The following is a 19,053-nucleotide window of genomic DNA, read 5'->3' on the forward strand; positions in this document are numbered from 1 at the left end:
ACACACACACACACACACACACACACACACACACACACACACACACACTCTTCTGGATATCTTGGAGCTCATCTTTGTGCTCCGCTTCACCTCCTAGAATTTCCTAGTCAGAAGCATTGCTGTGACCACAGTAAGTTGTTTCTTTCATTCTCTCTCTCTCTTTGCGGGCCTTTCTCATTCTGTTTTGAATATGTTAGTGCTTACTATCTATCAAATACTTACTATGTACCAGGCCCTGTACTAAGAAATATACAATGGATTTCCTTTCAGGAATTTTATTTTTTAAAAAGATTTACTCATTTATTTTAGACAGAGAGAGAGCAAGTGAGAGAACGGGGGTGGGGGAAGGTGGGGAGGGGCAGAGGGAGGGTGAGAATCTTAAGCAGACCCCCCACTGAGCACGGAGCTCAACACGGGCCTCCGTGGTGAGACCATGATCTGAGCTGAAATCAAGAGTTGGGTACTCAACTGAGCCACCCAGGTACCCCTCCCTTCATGAATTTTCTAATCATCACTTCAATCCTTTTTAGAAATCTTGAAATCAACAGTTTATGCATAAGAAACTAGAGATTTAAGGTGAATGATGTTTCTGAGTCCCATAGCTAGCTCTTGTTGAAATCTGTTTGTGAACCCAGATCTGACTCTCCGTTTCATAATTTTAATGATTATAATACTATTGGCCACCTGCTTTTTTACCTCCATCTCCCTCAGCTGAGGGTCAAAAAGTGCATTGTGTGCCACTGTTCTTAGCCAAGCCCTGTTACTGACATTACATACTCCTAAACAGTGCCCCCCCTTTTTAAGATTTTTATTTATTTGTCAGCGAGAAAGAGAGAAAGAAAAAGAGAGCACAATCAGGCAGAGCGGCAGACAGAGTAGGCAGAGGGAGAAGCAGGCTCCCCGCTGAGCAGGGAGCCTGATGTGGGGCTGGATCCCAGGACCCTGGGATCATGACCTGAGCCGAAGGCAGATGCTTAATGACTGAGCCACCCAAGCATCCCAACAGTGCCCTTTTTGAGGCACATTTTATAAAATCATTTCTCTAAAGTTATGACTATTTCCCTATACATTCCCACAATAGTCAAAGGAAGACTTACCTGTCTTCTGAAATCTCAGCTGAGATCCCCCCTTCCAATAGTATTTTCCTCAGGTATTCCAGACCAAAATAACCTCCCTGTGCCTAACAAAGCTCTTCCACTAAGGAGAATTATTCACATTTTTACTGTTTAGTATCTTCATTTATGTACCTATCTGTTCCCCTTGACAAACTGTAAACAGGACAAACATGCTTTTACATTTCTACCCTTCATAATGTATTGCACATAGGAGACATCTCAAAGCACATCACATTAATTTTATATTAGTGCCATGTGTCATGAATTGCTTAGAAATATGTTTCAGGGTGTCTTCTTTTTCCTCATTCTCTAATAATGATGCAACTTTTGTGTTTTCTTAGGTTTCCCATAATGCAGAAATCCTTATCTATTCTATATATTTTTCACTCTGCACTTTGTCTCTTGTGTAACTCTGCTCTGGGAACCCCAGGCAGTTAAGTTTATTAACAGTGATTAACACAGCTGGTTATTTTCCATATAAGGCTCTTGTGGATGTGTTCAAATTTTTTTTTTACTATGATTAAACTCAGCAGATACAGGGAAAATGTTTTATGACTTACTGTATATAGTGGTTAAAGAGAAATTTTGGAATGGTTTAAAATCTCACTGTGTAAAGAATGGTCCATGGACCAGCAGCATCAGTATCACCTGGGAGCTTAATAGAAATGGGGAACCTCATTCCCCATCCAGGTATGTAAACTCAGAATCTGCCCTCTAACAAGATTTTCAAGTGATTGCTATGAATATTTAGTTTTGAGAAATACTGGTTTAAAAAAACAATTTAATGGCACTATTTATGTAAATGGCTATGTCTGTTGCTTCATACAATTCTAATAATCCCAAGAACACTGAAGGTAAGTAAATGGTGCTATTTCTATGTTAACTTACCCCAAATCATTCTAATAAGTTGCGCTGATCTCAGAACCCAGAGCTGTTTGCTTTGAAGACTCTCTTTCCAATGTTCTATTGCAGATATAGCAGACAACATCCGCATCTTCCCATCCCTGAGACCATACCATCCCAGAGTGCACTGGCTGGATTTAGCCCTGCCCCCTCTCAGCAGTTCTCAATCCCAGTGATTGACGGGCATTGGTGTCTATGGTCCCCACCTCCTTGAGCCCCCAGGTGAGCTAATTCTATGGTGTGTGTTTTAGTATCTCAGAGTTTCTTTGCAGGATTAATTTCCAATTGACCATTGTGATAGCTGGCTTAATAATTCATCATTTGGGGCCACCTTTCCTACTTCCCTGCACTTCCCAACAAACTACTAATCATTAAATCCTTATTTCAGGCTCCACTTCTGGAGCGTATCAGCATTAAGATAGAAAAGTCAGCTCGGTTCTTCAGAAAGATTCCTCACACAACAAAAGAAGCACTGAAAAGTGAATAACCTCCTTTTATATAGTGAATATAACACCATGAGCAATAGTGAATTTTTTTATAAAACTGATGACAGCTGAAAGATGAGACTCTGTGATCTTTATTAAAATAAAAATGTCATTGGGGAATGCAAGAAAAAAAATTGAGTCAACTCCTTCCCCAGTGGACAGAAATGTGATTTCCCTCTAAAGGAATCTGTTACATGGATCTTTAGACAGAATCCCTTGTCTTTTGTTTACAACTATTATCTGTGGGAAGGTTAAGCAAATGTCTTTGGAACATACATACTTTCTGTCCCTAAAGCCTTCATACATAAAAGTATGAGAAATTGTAACTGAACCAATGTGAGTTCACTCCTTGGTGAGTCACAGAAACTACACCAAGTTGTCACACAAAGAAAACTTCATTTGCAGCAAATAAGATCACAGGGATGGTTTACAAAGCCATGACTCCTGAGAGAGGGTGAATGGGTGACTTTTGTTTAGGATTAGGATGGATATTTTATTTTTTTAATTTAAATTCAATTAGCCAACATATGGTTTAGTTTTTGGTATAGTGTTCAATGATTCAGTAGTTGTGTATAACACCTAGTGCTCATCACATCACATCCTTAATGCCCATCACCAAGTTACCCCATCCCCCCACCCACCTCCCTTTCCACAACACTCCGTTTTCTGCCCCCAGAGTCAAGAGTCTCTTCTGGTTTGGCTCCCTTTCTGATTTCTTCCCATTCAGTTTTCCCTCCCTTCCCCTCTGATCCTCTGCACTATTTCTTAAAATGCCTATGCTTCCCAGAGCAATCTACACATTCAATGCAATCCCTATCAAAATACCATCGACATTTTTCAAAGAGCCAGAACAAATAATCCTAAAATTTGCATGGAACCAGGAAAGACCCCAAATAGCCAGAGGAATGTTGAAAAAGAAAACCAAACCCGGTGGCATCACAATTCCGGACTTCAAGCTCTATTACAAAGCTGTGATCATCAAGACAGTATGGTACTGGCACAAAAACAGACACATAGATCAATGGAACAGAATAGAGAGCCCAGAAATCGACCCTCAACTCTATGGTCAACTAATCTTTGGTAAATCAGGGAAGAATATCCAATGGAAAAAAGACAGTCTCTTCAATAAATGGTGCTGGGAAAATTGGACAGCCACATGCAAAAGAATGAAACTGGACCATATCCTTACACCTTACACAAATATAAACTCAAAATGGATGAAAGACATAAATGTGAGATAGGAATCCATCAAAATCCTAGAGGAGAACATAGGCAGCAACCACTTCAACTTAGGCCGCAGCAACTTCCTGCAAGACACATCTCTAAAGGCAAGAAAAACAAAGGCAAAAATGAACTATTGGGACTTCATCAAGATAAAAAGCTTCTGCACAGCAAAGGAAAGAGTCAACAAAACTAAAAGGCAACCTATGGAATGGGAGAAGATATTTGCAAATGACATAACAGATAAAGAGCTGGTATCCAAGATCTATAGGATGAATATTTTAGATAGGGAAGCCTTGTGACATAAGATTGATCATGCGCCTTAAGGAAACATGCCTATACATACATTACATGTCGTATAAATGAAGCTGAGTCTCCTTCTTGGGTGGAAATTTTAGTATTATGATGAGGTAAAGGCAACTGCCAGTCATGAGGGGTGGGGTCACTCCACAGTTCATCTGCACAATGCGCAGGCCTTTGAGAGGAGGTGAGGGCTTAGCTCAAAGGGTCTGGGTGGTCTTGTCTGGGCAGTTGCCATCCCCTGAGGGGTGGTTTCAGGTTTCATTCGCCAGAGTTAAGAGGTAAGCCAGAAAGAAGAGATTAAGGAAAAATATAAGACAAAGGCTAGTGAGTACAAGCAGGTAGACAGTAAAAGTTAGGTCTTGGGGTCTAGCTGGTGACAAAAATCTCACTGTGTAAATTGAATATCCCATCCTGATTGTGGCATAAATAAAGCAAAGGCTTTAAATATGTTTGTACTCAGGGCCAGTTTCATGGCCCTGCACTTGGTTTAATGCTTTGCTGTTACTGCCTTGAAATTCTTAATAATTGTGAACAAGGCAACTACATTTTCATTTTGCAATGGGTCCTGAAAATTATGTAGCCAGTCCTGTTTGTACTAATTAAAAATTGTTTGAAATATAGATTTTTCAAGATACAAGAAGGAAAAGTCAAACTAAAAGAACTATAGGAGTTGAAAGACAAAGTATCTTTGGGAAAACTAAAACCGACAAAGTTGGAGTTTCTAGAAACTTCTGGGAGTAGTCATTATGGTTTTGCTACTCAGAGAACAGAAGGAAAGCAGTGACACCTGGAAATGACATGGTACTTCTCAAACTTACACATCATAGGTGTGATTGCAGAGGACACATGTTTGATTTGGAGCCAGCAAGGAAAATTTAGATGACCCAGAAAATTAAGTGCAAAAGGAGCAAGCTATTTGAGCTACTGTTCTGCGTCAGGCAAGCAAACAGACTGTGTTCCTAATGACATCTTGTATTTGCCAAACATTTACTGTATCTGTCACTGTTCTAAAGAACTTACAGTCATTATCTTGTTTAATCCTTACAGCAACTCTGTAAGGCAGGTGCTATTACTGTCCCTATATCACCAGTGAGGAAATTTGGGACAAAATGGGAGTAAGTGACTGCCTAGGCTCTTGCATCTAGCAAGTCCTGGAGCCTCGCTTTGAGCCCTGGCAGGCAGACTCTAGAGTTCAAACTCTTAATTACAACAGAGAGCCCCCCTCCCCAGTGAAATGGCTTTGTACTCACAGAGGTGGATGAAGCAGATATTGTGCAGAAGGGCCCCCAGTGGAGAAGTGAAAGGGGAAAGGCCAAGTCCCCAGTGGTGCAATCCTTAGTGCAGCGAAGTTCCCCATTCCCCCAGGGGTGAGGGATGGGGTGGGGGCAGCAGAAAATAAACGCAGACCTTGCGGAGCCCAAGTGGGGTTTTCCTGGGTCCATTTTGCTTTACAAGCACATTTTCCATGGATTTTCACCAGGCCGAGTCAGGTTGTCAGTGGTCTTCAAACTGTTCCACTGAATTTGAGGGTTAGCTGACAGACTCAAATGTCTTCTGGGGAGAGAGAGGTCTCAGTGGGAGGGGCTCAGGCTCTTGCTGATTAAAACTTGGTCAGCTGTACTTTCACCCGGTTTAGTCTAAATACAGGAATGATGAGTAAGAATCTGCAAAAGAAAACGAGTTTGTGCAGCTAAAAATAAAAGTTTGAAAACCATTGCTCTGACTGTCACTTCAAAACAACTGGGAGAAAAATGAATTAGCTGTAGGTTGATCACATGTCCCTCCCCTCCCCTTCCCCAAACACAACTCATGTTTGACCTGGGTCAGCAGAGAAAAGATGATACTGGTATTAGGTGTTTGTGGAACCCTAGACAGAACATATTTGAATCTTCTCTGTGCCAAAGGCTCACTGTGAGTTTGTTCCTGACTTAAAGTTTTTCTTAGGGGCACCTGGGTGCCTTAGTCAGTTAAGCATCTGCCTTTGGCTCAGGTCATGATCTCAGGGTCCTGGGATCAAGCTCAAGTCAGGCTCTCTGCTCGCTGAGGAGTCTGCTTCTCCCTCTGCCCTTCCCCCACCTCACTCAAGCCATCTCTCCCTCTCTCTCAAATAAATAAATAAATAAAATATTTTTTTTTAAGTTTAATTGTTTGCACCAGGTCCTTAAATATATATGTGTGTAATAGTCAAGTAATTGTTAGCTCCTGTAGGAAAGCAGAGAAAGGAACAGTTAATTCCAGGTGTCCAATGAAAGGAATATCATTTGTAAGTGCTTCTGAGATGGCCCTATATGGAGATACATCTGTCTCTCTCTTTCTCTCTCTCTCTTTCCCCCCACCCCACCTTCTAAAACAAAAAAAGAAATGCAGTCCACTGAGTGGATATGTAATTAGTTTCCCAAGAAAAGGTGAAATAACTGCTTCATAGAAACAGGAACAAATCCCATGTACCTTGAAAAGCCTTCTTTGAAGGTAGGAACTTGATTTTTAAATATTTTCCTGGAGGACTCTTATATCCCATACAATCTTCAACATCTGGGCCTATGTGTCAAATTCCATAGACTTTTGTTTATGATCCAGATGGACTTCTGTATGATTCAGCTCTTATTTGAGGATGACAGCACACCTTCCTTACTGATATAATTCTAATAAGAATGTATCAGCAAGCAGTGTTTGTGGAGAGTCCTATGTGTATAGTCCTCTGGGATAATCCAAGTATTTACTATATATTTAATAATTTAAATTTATTTAAAATTTTCTAAAACATCCAGAGCTAGAAATGATGTCCCTACCTCTTGTTTACCAGTCCATTCAGGGGCTTAAAAAGTACACCTATCAGGGGCACCTGGGTGGCTCAGGTGGTTGTCTGCCTTTGGCTCAGGTCATGATCTCAGGGTCCTGGGATCGAGCCCTGAGTCAGGTTCCCCACACAGCAGGGGGTCTGCTTCTCCCTCTCTCCCTCCCTCTCCCCTTGCTTGTGCTCTCTTCGCTCTCTCTCTCAAATGAATAAATAACATCTTTAAAAAAAAAAGTACACCTATCAGAGAACAAACTGGTGGTTGCCTCAAGGCGGGGGGATGGGCAAAATAGGTGAAAGGGATTCAGAGGTATAAACTTCCAATTATTAAATAAACAAGTCACAGAGATGAAAAATACATGAATATGACTATGAATATAGTCAATAATAGTGTAATTTGGTGACAGATGGTGACTACACTTATAGTGAGCACTGAGTAATGTATAGAATTGTTGAATTATTGTGTTGTACACCTGAAACCAATGTAACATTGTATAGTAATTATACTTCAATAAAAAAGATATACTTGTTACAAAAGCAAACCATTGCACAAAACTTTGACTCCCTATTTGGCACTGTTCCTTCAAATAATAGGGATTAGAAAAGAGACCAAGTGTAATTTAAGACATGTCAGTTCTAAAACTATTGCTATGGGTTTTGGGTTTTTTTTAAGATTTTGTTTATTTATTTCACAGAGAGAGACACGGCGAGAGAGGGAACACAAGCAGGGGGAGTGGGAGAGGGAGAAGCAGGCTTCCCGCTGAGCAGAGAGCCCGATGCGGGGCTCGATCCCAGGACCGTGGGATCATGACTTGAGCCAAAGCAGACGCTTAACGACTGAGCCACCCAGGCGCCCCTTGCTATGTTTTTATTCCCTGGACCATACCTTTCTTTCCCCCTTTTTAAGAAAATTATTATTGTGATAAAATATAAGTACTGTGAAATTTACCATATACCTTGTTTTAAATTCTAAAAATAAGTTTTTAGAATGTAAAATGTGAAAATCGAGATCTGTGAAGGGTTTTTTTCAATTTATAACTTCTGTTTTTCCTACAAGCACATAAACTACCAAAATATTTCAGAACATCCTGTCCTTCCCTCTCCTAATTTTAGAGAGTGTTTCCTTGTCTCCTTTTATCCCAAAGCAGCCTCTTAAATAGCAACGAGTAAAATTTATCAACCAGTCATCTGTGAACTCAAAAACACAACTCTAAGAATGGTTTTAGATGTTTGACAAGTTGTACCTCTTGAGTTAGGTTGTAAATTATCATATTAAAGAAAATTTCAGGATTCCAGGATATGTCCCAAATTTTGATATTAAGAATAGTAACCACTCTTCCCACAAATATTTCTTGGCCTGGTTTATAATCCATTCAGAGCTTCTCACAAGATGGAGGGAAGCTATTTTCTCCTCGATATCAGGAGCTATGTAACAGCTAAAGCAGCATACAGTTAGGATGGGCTGCCTCAAAGTAGGCCCCCATCACTGAAGAGATTGAAGCAGAAACAAAATAACCTACTGGCAATGTTGGCCAGAGGTAGAAGAGTGTCAGGATTTATAGACTTGGGGGATTTAAATGACCAGCACTGGCAAGGGACACAGTAGTAATAAACAGGAATTTCTTTTTTCTTTTTTTTTTTTCTCCCAGCCATCCTATTTGAATCTTTTCTTCCATCTGTTGCCTCCACCATGAATGTGAGGCCAGGGCGGCAGCACTGCAGGGGCCACACTCTGGAGACAGTGGGGCAGGGAGGTGAGCACGCTGGGTGGCTAGACCCTGAGCAAGAGCTACGGCACTGCATGGGACCACCTTCCGCCAAACCCACACCTAGCAGGAGATGCACATCGGCACTTATTTGGGCTTGTGGATACCCATCGAATCCTAACTGATACAGTTTTGCCCACACAAAATACTTTTTGTTCAGAAGGCTCTTCATGAGTCTCTGTCTAGGTGTAACTTTGGAAAGCTAGAGCAGGGCCGCTTCTATGATGAGGCTGGTACTGCTGGTGTTACCCCATCAAAGATGTGGGTCCTCTGCCCATCCAACGTCATCCCTGGGGCCAAGCACAGACCCAACACTGGTGAAATGACCATCATCAGACCTAATTATACTCTCACTGGAAAGTCATGGTGTGCTGTGCTGTTGGAAGGCCCCAGGAGTCTTACAATCTTTATTAGCTCTGTGTCCAACTCATACCCCTATTTTAAACAGGCTTCTCTGTTCTTGTGGTTTTACTGAAAATTCCAGTCATGTCCCCTGGTAGGCTGTTGATGAAGAATTTTTTTTTCCCCATGAGTGCTAAGCCCTTGAAATTAGACCTGCTAGCTCCCTCAGGAATGGTATGCTCAGCTGCCTGAAAACGCTGCTTCTTTGCAGAGGATTATTGTCTTCTTTGGATAATTGTCTTTATTATTATAAGCAGATAACCCTAAAAGTCTTGGGGCTAGGCGCCCAGGATCCTTCGATTATATTCTCTCTCTCTCTCTCTCTCTCTCTCTCCCCCTTTCCCCCCCCCCCTTGCTTATTCTGAGCAATGCTAGTAACTAGAACCAAGGACTTACTCAAGGATCACACCCTGAAGAACAGCATGCAACCCAGGGTGATGTATCTTTTAGAAACAGGCAGACAGAGACACAATCTGGTCAGACCTTGGCTGTGAAAACTACTGATACAGCCAAGCTTATGCACACCAGTGACCTCTCAATCCTGGTGCAGACCATCAAAATCAAAGCTTTCACAGAGACTGATCTTTGAGGTGTCCATACATGTAGCAGCAGAATACCTTCAGGACTTTTCTGACTGCCTTTTCTTCATTTCCAAGGGTTAGTTTTCAAACCCTGACATACTCTTCTCTTCCCTACTCACCTTGGTGTTAGGACAACCTAGCTTTTCCTTTCACTGAGATTAAAGGCCCTCCAAATTCTTCATATTCCCACTTCTTCTCTTAAAAAACACCACCTCCTAGTGAAAGAAGCCAGTCCCAAAAGACCACATAATATACAATTCCACTTAAATGAAATATCCTATAGAGACAGAAATGTCTATAGAGACAGAAAGTAGATCAGTGATTGCCTAGGGGTGAGGGAGTGGGCAGACAGAGAATTGATAACTAAAGGGTCCAGATCTCTTTTTGATGATGAAAATGTGTTAGAATTATCTGTGGTAATGGTTGCACATGTCTTTGAATTTACTAAAAACTAAAACTTTACTAAAATTTACTAACGTTTTCATTACACTACTGAAACTCTTCTATTAAAGGTCATTAGTGAATCATGCACTTTAAATGGGTGAACTATATTTGTGAATTTTATCTCAGTAAAACTGTTAAATGCCATACCAGCAACTATGGTCTAGAGAAATAGGTACTAAAATACAGGTTTTCAAGTGGCTGCCACTTGATTGAATATTGGTGTTTTTACTTACTTCTGCTTAAGTCAGTCACCAAAATTTAAAAATAAAGGGATCTCACATAAAAATCCAGTTTCTTGAATCTCCAGTATGAGTGGCTCCATATTCCCGCATGGGGACAAGTGCCTGGCTCGCAGTTATGTAGGACCCCTGAGATGAGACCTGAATTCTCACTTCATCCTGCTGACTTGTTTATTATATTATTTGTTGAGTATGTATTAGGTGTCATGTACCTTTTCTCTCAGGATAAAAACCTCACAAATCTCTATAATCTCTTTCTACCACCTTCTTCCCCTTCAGCCTACAGACTTTTCCTGGTATCTACTAGCATAAAAAATCTATTAGCTAAACAATCTTCTGTTGATCCTGCTACTTTCTCAAGTCAGCTGTTTTATCTTTCCCCTTTATTTTTACCTACAAACTTGTCAGGTGTAACTTACATTCGCTGCCATTTCTTTACCTCCTACTCCTTTGCTAACAATTTTGATTTTCATTACTCGACCGAAACTCTTTTATTAAAGGTCATTAGAAAAGAGCAGTAAATCATCAAATCAAATGCCCTTTTATTAATTCTCACTTTCTTCAATGCTTTGCCATCTTTCTGCCCAGAAAATATAGAAAAATAGAAAAGGAAAAAAATCATCTACTCCCCTAACATAGCAATTTTAAAACTACAAGAAAATGGGTTTTCTTTTGTTTTCCCCAGACAGAGCTCTTCTGACATTTCATGGATCTTCCTCAAGGACTACTCCTCTCCCTGTATACATTGGGCTGCCCCACTCATTCAACATATAATTAACTAAGCCAGGCTGTTATGTCCAGAGCAAATTATGCTTAGATACTCAGAATGTCTTTGCTAATGTTTTATTTAACACAGGTTCACTGCAGGAATTATAATTTATAATAATGATATTTCAGAAGCAAAGAGCATACAGGATAATGTTTCTTAAGAAGCCAATAAAGAAATAACATACTCCAAACCAATGATAGATTGATTACACTATTGTTCCAAATAAGGGGGAGATGAAAGAAACAAAGTCCTAATTTAGGTGAGGTGTACCTTTCTACAAGGTTCTTGGAAGAGTCAGCTTAGCCAACCAAGAGATTATGTCCCGCAGCCAGCACAAAGCAAAAGTCCCTTATTGCTAGAGCACCTGGCTAAGGGAATGAAGGCTCTGGTGCTGGCAGCCAAGATGATCTCCTTCACCACGCTGCTGCATGGTTTCCACCACTGATGGCAGAGTCTCTTTGCCACAGCAGGAGCTACTGCCTCAAGGGCTCTAGAGAGCTACTTAGATCAGCAAAGGGTAGCCTTGCCCAGACCAGACACTCTTGGTAAGTCCCCACAAATTTTTGGTATTTAAAGTTTAAATGACTATTACATCATGGCCACTCTTCCACATGTTCTTACTGATAAGTCCCCAGAGGCACCTGACAACAGTTGAGCTACTGAGTGCTTATCAACAACAGATGACAACACCACCCTGACACAGCATCTTCAATGTAAACACATTCACCTTTAGATCAAAACAACTTCACTTAAGTCACCAACAAGTGGATTTGAAATCATAACAAATCAATGTACAACATGGGCCCTGGGACAAATAAGACCCTGTCCTCATAGAGTTTATAGTCTGGTGGAGTATTACATGAATGTATAATTTTCAAGTGGGCAGAACTTCAAAAGAAAGAGACCACACACTGACAAAGGAAGGTGACCTAGATGAGATGGGTGATGGGATCAGGGAAGATGTTCATGGGCAGGTTATGTTTGTCCAGTTAACTTGTACTTATCCTTTGCTTCTCCCCTTATAGCAAATGAGCAGGGTGGGGAGAAAGAAAGGGAGAGAGGAAGCATTCCAGTCAGAAAAACAACAACCAGTGTGCAGGAAGGACAAAGAGAATACAAGGTGAGGCTCAAGAGATTAGACAGGATCTTCTAAGTCATGGTAAGACCTCTGTTTTTTATCCTAAAAGCAATAGTAAGGCACTGAAAGTTATAAGCAAGAGAGATGACATCATCACATCAATTTTTTAAAAAAATGGTTCTGCTGCATTTTGTAGAGAATTAGTACAAGAGCCAGAGAAGAGAGAGGTTACAGTTAGTAGGCTATTAATGTACAGCAGGTGAGGATTCATGGTTGTCAGAATCCACAGAGATTTAAATAAACAGAAGGCATGTGGACTTTTGGGATACCAGCCAACCATCAGAAAATCTCAAGGCTTTGTCCCCATTCCCTCCAAACTCAAGAAGAAAGTATTCATATCTAAGTCATGGCTGAGGATACTGTTGCTCAGGGTGTTGTCAGGGTTGGAGTTTTTTATGTAAGGAACAAAGGCTTAAAACACTTTCTTTCAGTTAAACAGAGTAATCTGACTGTGACAGGCTCCCCCTTCACCCCTTCCTCAGGTCAGAAGACCATGAAAGACTATAGACAGATTGAGGAGCCTGTTAGAAAAGCTACCCGAAGCCTTGAGCTAGAAGAACAAAAGTTTCTCTTGTGGTTCACTCGTTGTCCACCTGGGCCACCTGGCTAGGTTTAGGCCCAAACCTCAAGCCCTTTGGGAACTGAAAAGAACTCAATGCAAAAGCAAAATCCCTCAGAGATACTTTTCCATGCTTTATCTGCTGACACATTTTTCTCCTTGCTCCCTTGTTCCTGCCAGCCTTATGGTTTGACAAATATTATTCAAGTGTGACTGCTGCTGAAGCCATAGCTTCAGATAGTGAAGAAAAGATAGGAGAGTAAAGGATGGGGAAATAATTTTCCTGCATTCACCCCTCAACTTTTTCAGAAAAAAACTCCTTCCCTGTCACTTCCTTTTGCATTTCAATTAGGACCTTTTTGTACATCACTTCTTGTGAGGTACTGAGTTGTCCTTTCCCTGGGTCCCAGATGCACTTGCAGTAAGGATATAAAAATCTATAAGACTTTGTTGTTACTTCACCAGATTAAACAGCATATAAATTATGATATTGCACTGACTGGCAGAGAAAGCATTAGATGCTCTTCCCCATCAAGGCCCTTTTTGGCCATATGGGAAAGTACTGGTGGAAGTAATGAAGGCATTGAGGATAACCATCTATCTGAAATGTACTCTTTAAAGACTACGTGAGTTTATTTGGTGTTTGCTGTTATTGTTTATCTGCTCTGTCTTGTTCGTTAGTGTTGTCTTTTGTTGCTGTTGTCTTAGATTTCAATGAGCCCACTCGAAGAACTACATGGTACACCCTCTCCCTTCATTCCCACTTTCCTCCTTTAAAATTAAGTAAGTGGCAGCCAAGGTAGGACCCCGGGAAAATGGGCCAAGGATGCCACTGAAATTATTCTAGTTGAGGTCCTAAAATGGAGGGGCAAGAGGGCTTCATGATGGAGGTCATCCCATGTCACTGATTTAGGACACTACATTTGAGCTTAGGGCCAACACACAGACAAATGTCATTGTTCCAAGGCCTACAATAGCCTTTAAATATTATTCCTCAAAAACTGTAGTGCGACCAAAATAGAGGGATACCCAGGATTTGTATCCCAACCACTGGTTAATACTTACCTATCCAGCTCTTCTCACCACCCAATTCTGTTCAGATCACCTCGGTCTACTTGCCATTCCACCAACATGCTCTAGCTTCATTAGACAGTGGATGAAACCAATGTGGGTTCAGAACAAGAAAGAAGGCCATTCCAGGCCTTTTGTCATTTTATGCTGACATTGTTCCAATATGTAGAGAATGGAGAAAATATTCTTTCTTTAGTTGCTACCTGAAATCAAAATAGTCTCAGAATTTGACAGAAAAAAAAAGTCAGATCTTTCCAAAATCTTCTAAAAACCTGAATTATCTTTAGAAGATACCTTTTTTACAGTGTGGAAAAATTCACTGAAGAGAAGCCATGGTGTAATTGGACTTTCTGGGGCACTGGAATGCCAAGGAATCAGCTGAGAGAGAAGGAGCATTGTTATCAGCCCAGAATATCCAGCTCATTGACTATCTGAGAAAGCTGTGGCAAGAAGATAATTACCTGAAAAGAGATGGACTTTTACCCCTTAGGCAAGTGGTAGAAGACAAGTAGGATACTCTGATCTGCTTGCTTTACTCTAGGTTTTGCTTAATGGCAAAAGTAAGGAGATACAGTAGACATTGTAATCTGAGCATTTAAAACTCAATTATCCTCAATCCTAAAGCTGCTTTAATGACAGCTATAACTTCTACCTTTCCAGAACCTATTATATGCTCTAAAGATTCTCCCTTCTCCAAAGACTTCAAAATGAAGACACACAGCTAGCTGGCTGAGCACACTATGTTGCAGTATGCCCAAGACTTCTTGCAAGCTTTTCTAAAGGAGTGCTCTGAATCACACCTATTAGGCCACCATCTTGCAGCATCGTTGTATCTCAGAACCCCTGGCAGGCCACTGAAAGCAGAGACTTTACCAAAGCTGGTGGTTTCTTTATTTAATAAAAGTCTCAATCTTAGTATTTTGGTTATTTAAAATCTCTCTTGCTTATATGTAGCATCCTAAAAAAACAAAACAAATGAACAAAGAAACCAGACTCTTCTTTTTTTTAGAGAGAGAGAGAGAGAGAGAAAGAGAGTGTACGGGTGGGGAGGGAGGCAGAGGGAGAGGGAGAGAGAGAATCTTGAGGAGGGTCCACACCCAGCTCTGAGCCTGACACGGGGCTCAATCTCATGACCCTGAGATCCTGACCTGAGCCAAAATCAAGGGTCGGATGCTTAACCAACTGAGACACCCAGATGCCCCCAAAACAAGGTCTTAAATACAGAGAATAAACTGGTGGCTGCCTGAGGGGAGAGGGGTGGGGGGGTTGGGAAAAATTGGTGAAGGGGACTAAAAGGTACAAACTTTCAGCTATAAAATAAATAAATCATGGAGATGAAAAGTACAGTACAGGGAATCTAGTCAATCATATTATAATAACATTGTATAGTGACAGATGGAAACTATAATTATCATGGTGAGCACTGAGTAATACAGGGAATTGTCAAATTACTATGTTGTACACCTGAAACTAATATAGCATTGTACATCAAACTATACTTCAACAATAAAAAATAAATTAAATAAATAAAATAATGGGATAAAATTTCTCTCCAAGTGTGGATGCTCAGGGGCAGGGGGACTCAGATAATGCAGATCAGGAACATTTAATTTAAGGACAAATTAAGTTTCAAAACATGTTTACTTAACTTGTGATAAATCTCAAGGTCTGCAGAGTAATTTGGTGCTGATGCCACTGGCTGCCGTTTACTGTCCAGGAAGCTACAGTACTGGTTCCTAAACTGCCTCAGCCACATCATATGAGCTTTTCCCATAACACACTCAAAAATGGTAATTACGCAGTCTGGTGAGCAGAGCCTTTGACACTCCATCTCCTCTCCATTCATTACATACATACATACATACTCCATTCATTTACATACCAAATCTATGGCATTTTAAACCTCGTCCATGACTAATGATTACTAATTATTAGGTAACCACACTCACTTGAAGAATATTTTTTTAGAACTACACTTTTGGGGTAAAATAACTGGCCATGTATACTTTGAATGTCACGAAACATTTGAGAAGCTCTAATAAACCTACAGTTGACTGAGAACCTTTCCACCTCCATAGGGCACGCAGCAAGTTTTATCATGAGAGATGAAATCTACACCTGTTGGTTTTTCTGAGGCCTTAGATCCCATTTATACCCGGCACTTTCCAGAGTTTGAGCCCCAATCTATTTAACAAGGACCTGTCAAAACAAGGTCATAAAAATAGAGTATATTTTAAGTATTTACATTTAATAAATTAACACGTGTAAAATATATAAACTTAGAACAATTGTGCTATTACAAAGTAACATAAAATTAATTCAGGCCATTTAGTATTATAATGAGTCAACTGTGTAGTTGAATGAAAAAAAAAAAGTCTTTCACTCCTGTCTTGGGTCTCTGTTGTAGAATGTAAAACCTCATCTGAAGTTAAGGGTAAAGTCTAAATTTGATACATTTCCTGACATGAGGCCTGGACCTACACCAATGGCCATCCTGGGTTAGACTTTGCTCTTCCTCCTCCAAAGGGACACACTGAAATCATATTTTTAAATTTTTTAAAGGAAAAAGATTATTAAATTTGGTAAGAGAGAGCTATTCTTTAAACCAAGATATTGGCAGGATCCTTCTCTTTCTTCATCTTTGATAAGGTGTGCAATATCTCTGGCCATGCAATAATATGGAATATCATGGTCCGGTTTTATATATGGCCTTGACTGTGTAGCTCATGCCATGGCAGCTGAACTAAGTGAAGTTAACAGGTAATATGTATAAGTGATCTAAAATTCCACTGTGTCCAGGTAACACCAAGTGCCCTGGGCAAGAAATACAGGCAATTACCTACGCAAAGTGGCTTACCAGAGGTGCATATTCAGGGCAAGAATAGCTTTTTCACTCATTGCTTAGCAGCCATATTTTTCTGGTTTCAGGGAAATAATTTATTTTTTCCAACTGTAAGTAGAGGACTGAGACATCAGCTTCATGTGATCTTACTGCTGGTCAGGGACACTTTGAGGGATAACTTTACAGAAGAGGTAAAAGTCCTGGGGGAAAAAAGGATGTAGACACCAATTGAAGATTGTGTGAAAATGAAGGATGGTCAGACACCACAGCTCCCACATACAAACTGCAGACCCTGCAGCAGCAAGCGGGGCTGAAATGTGAGAGGGGGAGGACTCTGCCCTCTCCAGCAGGTGACAGATAATGGGAAACCACACTGTGTCCTGGCAGCTTGAGGTTTCTTCTTCTGAGTCACTCCTAACTCGGCAGCCTAGTATTGAAAGTCTGAGGAGGCTTCCCTGCCTGGCTCTTTAAAAGTAAATACAGCCTAGACTTCCTTTATTTGCAAACTAATCAACAGCGCTCAGAATAAAATCCGGTAAATCTACTGTCATATTTGCTGAACCCGTCAAAACAAGAAAAGGATGGTATGTTGGAACATTTCCCTCTATTAAGAAAAACCTCTAGTTTCATTTCCCCCTATCCCCATCCACGGCCCCATTCATTCACTTATGCAGTCAGCAGAGGAACCAGGGGATCCCATGAACTTTCATTGAACATGTTCTAGTTACAGTGTGAGGAATACAAAACTGTAAGGTTTGACCTCATCCTGCAGGAACTCACAGTTAGCTAAGGATAATGTATAAAAATAATGTATAAAAACAAATGGTTGCATTCCTTAGGGTTGAATGCAATAATGCAGGTGGGTGCTTGGTAGAACAGTGCCTCAAAGGAGGGAGACGAGGAATCTGCTTCATTGGAATATTCACAAAGGCTGATATCTGTGCCAGGCAGTGTCAAATACTTTACCTCCTTCAGCTCATTTAATTCTCCATGACCATCACCTTAAAGATTAGAAAACTAAGGCTCCAAGAAAGTAAGTAATACACCCAAGGCTATGAATCTAGTAAGAGGCAGAACCAAGATTCAAGTCCAGGTCTGTCTTTTCAGGTCTCTGATACTCCTCAGCCACTGATTCATTGCCAGGACAGTGAGCATGAAACCTTCCAGTATATTTGGCTCAGGGGGATAGGGTCATGTAAGGGATGGCAGCAAGGCAGACAGGCTTAAGCCAAGGACAACTTCTGCTCCTGACTGCAGAGGGCACTGGATGGAGGAGCCAGTCCTCAGGACTGGCATGAACTCTTGACAGCATTCTTTACCTCTACATCCTTTCCTGCTGCTTTCAAGGAATGCTGTGCCCACCTTCTCAGTCTCATCACCATTCCTTAAAAGCCTTTGGAACAATGCAGGGTACTAGCGCAGTAGCCAAGGAGATTTCTGTCTTGCTTCCTTTGTATGATCTTTATTTCCTCTTTTTACCCTCAGTAGATTCAGGAAAGAGAAAAAGTCTCTTTGGTTAAATGTTGCTACTCCCACATTAACTTTCCAAGAGGGCTGCTCCCCCCTATTTCCACCACTGTAGTCTTCATACAAAAAGTCCCAGTGAACAATCATATGTTACTGTGAATTTGGGTACATACTTTATTCTACTGTTTCTTAAACCCACCCCCACCCCCCAGAGGGTATAAGACAAACAACAATTCGGAAAACTGGATCACTACAATTGGGGTGGGTGAGGAAGATTGGTCCCAACCCTCAGGGATTCTGGTGTCAAACCTGCTGCCCACCTCTGAGAATCAGTGTTCCAGCAGCTAAGTATCATCAGCATCTTCATACGCCAGTCAGCTTAGTTCAGCCTGATAGATGTTCAGCTGTATTCATTACTGACAATGCTGATGTCCCCTGAGAGAGCACACCAGGAGAATTATTTAAAACCTGTAATCTCTTCTTATTTGTCCTTGGCACGTGTATACATCACCAGTAGAGTTTCTCCCCAAAACTACCGACCTGGATGTTCTGTCCTTTAAATTATGAGTTCACTCTAGCCCAAGAGGGGATCAGGCTCTCACTTCCATTCTCTTCATCTGCCCTCATGGACTCTCTTTCTCCAGGTCTTTTCCGGGGTTAACTTCTTAGGCTCTGCTCACCCCCAACCCACCTGTCTCAAACATAGAGAAACGAGAACCAAAATGAACACTCCCATAGAAATCACTGTTCACTACCCTTAAAACCACTGAATGAAGTAATGTAGGTAAATCAAACCCAAGGAGATGAGGTTAGAAGGTTCCCTTTTACAACTACCAGAAATGAAACTTATCCCCCATGGCTGAAGCAATTTCCTCTGAGCCACTTCTATTTTCAGTCTGTCTAAGTTTCTATTTCAGGGTCCCGTGGCTGGAAAGGCTACAGATTATTATGGAC

At 40.9% G+C, this 19,053-nt stretch overlaps 1 long non-coding RNA gene across 1 annotated transcript in view; it reads right to left on the reverse strand.

Moving 5' to 3' along the window:
* Positions 1-18,826, reverse strand: part of LOC141372622 (uncharacterized) — a 21,711-nt gene extending 2,885 nt beyond the window's left edge. The window contains exons 1-2 of the long non-coding RNA XR_012377951.1: positions 18,640-18,826; positions 5,278-5,691 (exon numbers count right to left, since the gene is read on the reverse strand). This is a non-coding gene — a long non-coding RNA (uncharacterized lncRNA). The remainder of the gene's footprint in view (positions 1-5,277; positions 5,692-18,639) is intronic.
* Positions 18,827-19,053: the final 227 nt, after the last annotated feature.

Source organism: Callorhinus ursinus, unplaced genomic scaffold (genome assembly GCF_003265705.2).
Source record: "Callorhinus ursinus isolate GAN/ISIS: 27379988/994484 unplaced genomic scaffold, GSC_fseal_2.0 scaffold4, whole genome shotgun sequence".
In the NCBI taxonomy this organism is placed as follows: domain Eukaryota; kingdom Metazoa; phylum Chordata; class Mammalia; order Carnivora; family Otariidae; genus Callorhinus; species Callorhinus ursinus.